Here is a 6,050-nt window from a genome sequence, read left to right as displayed (position 1 = left end):
AATTGGTCCTGGAGTCTGGTCCTGGCTTGGTCCTTTAATAGTGAAAAAACCTCACTTTTTTCATCTGAACAATGGGGACACTGCAGGTTCCTCTTGGTCTGTGAGTGAATGAACTGATGCATGTAGAGTGCACAGCATGGTGCCTCAAACCCAGCTGTCACTACTGTACATTTATCAGTAACAATTTTTGAGCCATGAGAAGCTTTAGACATTCTGAAAAGCAAAGGGTAAAGTGAGGCTTGACCCGGACCACATACCTTGTTAGGGACAGAGCAGAGCCCAGCTGCAACTCCTCTGAGTCCAGTACAGGATGCTTTCCTGCTTCCCTGTCCTCCCTGGGCATGGTCAGGGGTGTAAACCTACTCCCCCCAGTCACACGTTCAAGTGCAAGCTCCATAGCATTTTGTGGTCGAGAGCTGTGCCGGGTTTTATTTTCTGAAAAGATTTATTTAATTTTTTAGAGAGGGAGCATGTGAGCAAGGGGTGGAAAGGGAGAAGGGGGGAGGGGCAGAGGGAGGGAGAGAATCTGCAGCAGACTCTCCGCTGAGGAAGGAGCCCACTGAGCGGCTGCATCTCATGATTCTGAGATCATGACCCCAGCCAAAACCGAGAGTCGGACGCTTAACTGAGCCACCCAGGGGCCCCTTTACTGGGATGCATTTAAGGCAAATTTGGGCAAATGTAGCAAAATGGACTACAACATAGACTTCTACCATGACAGAGTCCTTGTTTCTGTCATCCTGTTAACCAAGTTCTCAGGTTAGAACTCGCTGGCAGCACAGGGCAGACGCGGGGCTGACTGCTGCTCAGGAATGCCAGCAGAGTGCCGGTGGCTGGGGCTGAGGGATGGAGGGGGTGGCCCCTCCTTCCCCTCAAGCTCCATGGGGGTGAGGAAGCAGGGCCAGCTCTGCTGGTTCTGATGGTCCGTGTCAGAGAGGGGTCTTCACCGGTGCAGTTGGTGGTAAGGCCTCCCCCAGCGTGCAGTCGCGCCCATGGGTCTGCCTGTGAGCATGATCCACAGACCATCCCCAGTCCCTGCACAGAGACCACGCCTGCCTGACTTGGACTCCAGCACAACACTGGAGCCCTGGGGAATTTAGTGACCCTCTAATGATTTGTATCTGGCTTTACAGCTTCACTGTGTCCATGTTGAGTGTAAGACCGAACTCTACCATATTCTGCCTATTTCCATGCTGGTCTGCTGGGTGTGGCCCTTGGGCGTCCCTAAACCCACCAGGGATGCATTCTGACACTGCGGTTTTCATATGGGACACCTTTCTGGCACTGCCTGGCACTTGTCAGCTGTGTGCACTGCCGTTTCCCATGGTGCTGCTGAGAAGCAGGATTTGGGAGGAGATGGGCTCTTCCCAATGTCTTGTGTGCATTCATTTTTTTTCTCCTCACAAACATGTTTGGACCTGAATCCTCCAGGAGCCCCGGGGCTCTTGTCATTGAAACCGAGAGAAGCCATAAGGACTAAGGAGGTAATTCTAGAGTGCCCTGCCCTGGGCCAGGCTCCACGTGGTCTTTAGGGAAGGGGAGGCAAACAGCCTTGAGGCAAGCTCAGGAGCATGTCATGGAGGTGTATTGGCTGTACTGGTCTACTGGATGTGGGCCTGGGGTAGAGGTAGAGGGTGTTGGGTCATTAAGAGCCCCCTGAATTGATTATTGAAAGGTGCTTCTCACCTACTTTCTATATTAGGTCATCTTTCTCCTCCTCCTGCCACTGCACCCACTGTCACCTCCAGACCTCCACCCCCACCCAATGTTGGAGACAGCACAAGGTGATATGCTATCAGTGGGGCTCTGCGTGCCAGAGTGGAACCAACGATGAATCCAACTTTGTGTCCTACTAGCTGAGGGCCCCTCCTGGGCTGGTTATGTAGCCTTCCCGAATCTTGGGGGTTTTGTCTGCCCTGACTCCTGGGGTAGACAGAATGGAATTAAAATGCTGCACACAGGTGTCTGGGTATATAGCAGACGTCTGCAAATATTTCCCCTTCAAGCACACGAAGTATGCCCAGGTGGCAGGTTCACCCCTGCTTGTCTGAGGCTCTGGCTTCGGCCACAGTCCCCACCCTCCAGGCACCTGGCTTTGCCCAGTACACAGTGTTCTCCAAGTGACTGGACCACAGCAGGAAGAGCCCAGGTGGCTGGTACCAGGCAGTGTGGCACTGGTAAAATGAGGAGATCCAGATCGATTCTGAAGTAGCACTCTAGTTTATAATTCACATGTCAACATTCTCCAGGACATGGATGCAACTGTTAAATTGCCCGACAAACCTAGATAAGTTAAATTTTTAATGTAAACTTTGTACTGAAGCATCCATACAGAAAGGTAGAAAAACCTAAATGGACAGCTCAATGAGGTTCACAAAGCGCACACACCTGTGCCACGACCACCCAAGCCAACAAAGCAGACTCTGTAGCCCAAGGGCAGCCATATGCTCACTTCTGTTGGCATGCATTGGCTAGGCCAGGTTTTGAACTTCAGGTAAGTGGAATTCTATGGCATGTACCTGGCCTCTTTCACTCAACATTCGTGAGATTCACCACGTTGCTTCATAGCAGGAGTTTACACTGTCTTCATGGATGCCCAGCACTGATCTGTTCATCTGTTGATGACACGCTTGGCTTTCCCCAGGGGGGCTGGATTTCTGACGAAATCAGCGTCCTCTACAAGCCTTCTGGTGCAGGTAGGATACTTTTCCCTTTCTGCTGAGTTTGCCAATGAGAAGGACCACTGAGTCACTGACTACATTTCAACTTTAAGACATGCAGCCCATCGATTTTCCAGCGTGCTCTTACTAGTGAACACAGCCAGCTTCCGCGCGTGAGGGTAGATGAGTTTGTTTTGCCCAAAGGTACACTGAAATGCAGTGTTTCTAAATTTCCATCTCTGTATCTATCTTCTCAGAACAGCTCTGTTAATTTAGTGCTGTCAAATCATGGGGCGGGGGGTGGGATGGGAGTGGTTACCGCTTGATTACCAAGCTGTAGAAAATGGTATCTCCCAAATTTTCACAGCAGATTTGTCTTGAGTGAGGTTCAGTCAGTACAGCAATCCCCCCTCTTAAACAATGACATCTTCTTACTCTACTATTGCCCTTTTAGCATTTAAAGAAAACCAAGATCTTGTTCAGCTCACTTACTAGATTTTTGAACTTCTGTGATTTGGGGTCAGCCCTCCCTTCTAACTCTCCGTCTTGGGTACCAAGCAGTTGTATGTGCTGGTAAAAGAGAAGTTTCCTTGTTTGTGAGTGCAAAGACTCATCTAGCTTTTTTGTGATGGGATCCATGGAAGCTTTAATTTATTCCCTTTGATATAAATGATGAAACTGCCCCTTTGGTAGTTTAAACTGTTATTGCTGAGTAAACTCATATGTCAGAGTTGAAAGGTCAGACATGGCTCAGAGGTCAGGCCTTTGTTTGGCCACAGAGAAGGTATTGTGAGCTGCTGAAACCCTACCTTTGCTGCTCTGCCTTCCCAGTGACCTCAGGCCGACTTGTGTTGGAGGCTCTCGGTAGTCCATAGATTAGATTTCCCTACTGTAGATCAAAGGTGGGTAAAGCCTCAGCTCTACTGGGGAGTCTCCAGCAGCACTGCTCCTGGGACCTGGCATCAAGTTTGCATCGGGATTCTAATGGTAATGTTATAGGGCAGCTCTGCTCCGACCAATTTTATGCTAAACAGAGAGCTATTTTACAGCTAAAATTGAAATGACAATCCCTCTTCTAGGCTTCAGAAAAAAAGTTAAGGCAACAGAACTCTCTCAATGTTAAGGTGTCTGCCCCTAAAAATTGTCAGCCTCTTGGCATTTGTCACCATGCACGCAATTCTAGCTCAGGTGCTATGAGAGTGGGCATAAACTTTTATAGCACTTGGGTTATTTTTCACTTAATTTTTCCATATTTCATGATACTCCACAAACGTACCTGGTATTCCATGATCTGGGAGTAGTTTTTGATGCTGTTCAGTAGTTGAAGAGTTGGGTAGTATTTGAACAAGTTTAAGAATCATGGGTTAAGGGTGCTGGTTGTTCCAAATCATTGTCATGACGTCAGGCACTGATCTCGAGGGCTCTCTGTGCCAGGCTGTGTCCGTCCCTGGAACCAGGTCTCATTCCATCCTCATCAGAGCCCTGGTGCAGTGATTTGTGATGTGGCCTCGCAAGTGGGGGCTCTGCTCTCCACCACCAATCTCAGAAGGCTGGGATTTTCTCCCCGTGTTTTGTTTTTATAACGTGAGGTTTCCCCAGAAGTTGTGGCCATGGTATTGGGGTGATGCCCAAGGAGGGGTACAGAATCCAACTCAGTCTTGGCGAATGAGGAGTCCCCAACCAGTACAACCTTGGAATGCCTTCATTTTCCTGAGGTTGGCAGGAGGATTTCTCTATTGCTCTGTTCAAAGTGTGTGTGTTCATGGATTTGCTTTTGTGACTTTCACGACATCAGTACTCATGTTACTTCCTTAAAGGAATGACAGGCTGATTCTTACCAGCATAAAAGCGATGCCCAGTTTGCACTTCTGTACTACTGTCTGGCATGCCTAAGACTTCATGCTAGCTATAGCAACTAGATTTTATCTGGCCTATTAATGCTGGTCAATTGATGGTAATTTTCTGGTGTTCTTCAGGATTTGGAGGTCCTCCCCTGGTGCTGAGGAATGGTAAGAAATGCTATGAATGATTAGCAATGTCTGCCACGGGTCTGGGTGGGAAAAGGGCAATCAGGTCACCACATACTCCCTTCCTGGTATCTAGCTGAATGAATGAAGTGGTCCAGCACTGTGGTTCCTGCAAGAATGAGCCCTGGGTACCGACTTTTCTAGAGTGTATGTCCTGAGACATGCTGAGACATCAGAGCCGGTTTATCACGGCAGCTCAGAGCTCAGGCTCTGAAGCCAAACCTGCCTGGGTTCACGTCCACACTCCATTTCACAAGCTGTGAGGCAGCAGACAAAGACCCAAGTGATGAGGGGCCTTTTGGTTCTGACAAAATAAGGTATTTACTCAGAGATTACAATGAATCTACAAACGGATAGTTTAATCCTTATATCAAGAGACTAAATTAAAGCTTCCTCGGATTCCAGAATAACAAAGTTGCGTGCCTCAGTATCCCCATGTATGGAACAAGTCATGCTAGTGACTGGTTGCTGTGAGGATTAGTCACTCCATGTAAGGTGCTGGTCAAAAACGGCCACTGTTTCCATCAGCATCCATCCTCCTGCTGCTCCACAGCCTGACCCCTTCAAGGCTGCACTGCTAGGACCTGCTGCTGCTCCACTGGTACTGACCATGGTACTGACCACAGCCATTCCCGGGCTGCCTTTCCCTACTCTCTAGACTCCACTTCCCCGATGACCGTGGGTCCCTTTATATGGAGTCTTCCCATATATCAGGCACAGTGCTAAGCCCTTTATATCTGTATCTGTACATCTCCCAGATCTTTCAACTAATCTAGAAGGGCGATGTCACTATACCCATTTCATGGATGAGAACATGCAGAGAGCTAAAGTGACTTGCCTCAAGTCATATGAGTAGTTAGCAGAATCAGGATGTGAACTCTGGTGTCTCCTTGATATCATAGGTATCATAGGTTTTTCTCCTGGTCAAACTTTCCTTTGGTCAGGAACCCACTCCTTGTTTCCACCTGACTTAGCACTGGTGATTTAGATCATCATTATAAAGACATTTCCACGTAAAGCTTTTTTTTTTTTTTTTTTTTTTAAGATTTTATTTATTCATTCACAAGCAACACAGAGAGAAAGACAGAGACACAGGAAGAGGGAGAGACAGGCTCTCTGCAAGAAGCCCAATGCGGGACCTGATCCTGGACCCCAGGATCACGCCCTGAACTGAAGGCAGATGCTCAACCACTGAGCTATCCTGGCGTCCCCCATGTAAAGCTTTTTAAACAAACTTCCAGGCCAAGGATTTCACACCGCCATCCACTATACACACAGTGTCCTCAAAGCCGAGTCTTGTGTGTGCTCCTGGAGCTACCTCACTGAGACCTGACTGAAATCCTAGTTTTGCTTTCAGTTTTGT

General features: G+C 48.3%; 1 long non-coding RNA gene across 1 annotated transcript; it reads left to right on the top strand.

The window, feature by feature from the left end:
- Positions 1–3,233: 3,233 nt before the first annotated feature.
- LOC140621292 (uncharacterized) lies at positions 3,234–5,694 on the top strand. The gene is made up of 3 exons (XR_012021024.1): positions 3,234–3,647; positions 4,637–4,669; positions 4,764–5,694. It is a non-coding gene; the product is annotated as an uncharacterized lncRNA (long non-coding RNA).
- The last annotated feature ends 356 nt before the right edge of the window (positions 5,695–6,050 follow it).

Source organism: Canis lupus, chromosome 2 (genome assembly GCF_048164855.1).
Source record: "Canis lupus baileyi chromosome 2, mCanLup2.hap1, whole genome shotgun sequence".
In the NCBI taxonomy this organism is placed as follows: Eukaryota; Metazoa; Chordata; class Mammalia; order Carnivora; family Canidae; genus Canis; species Canis lupus.
The sequence above is the reverse complement of the archived record's forward strand: the minus strand, read 5'-3'. Positions and strand labels throughout refer to the sequence as shown.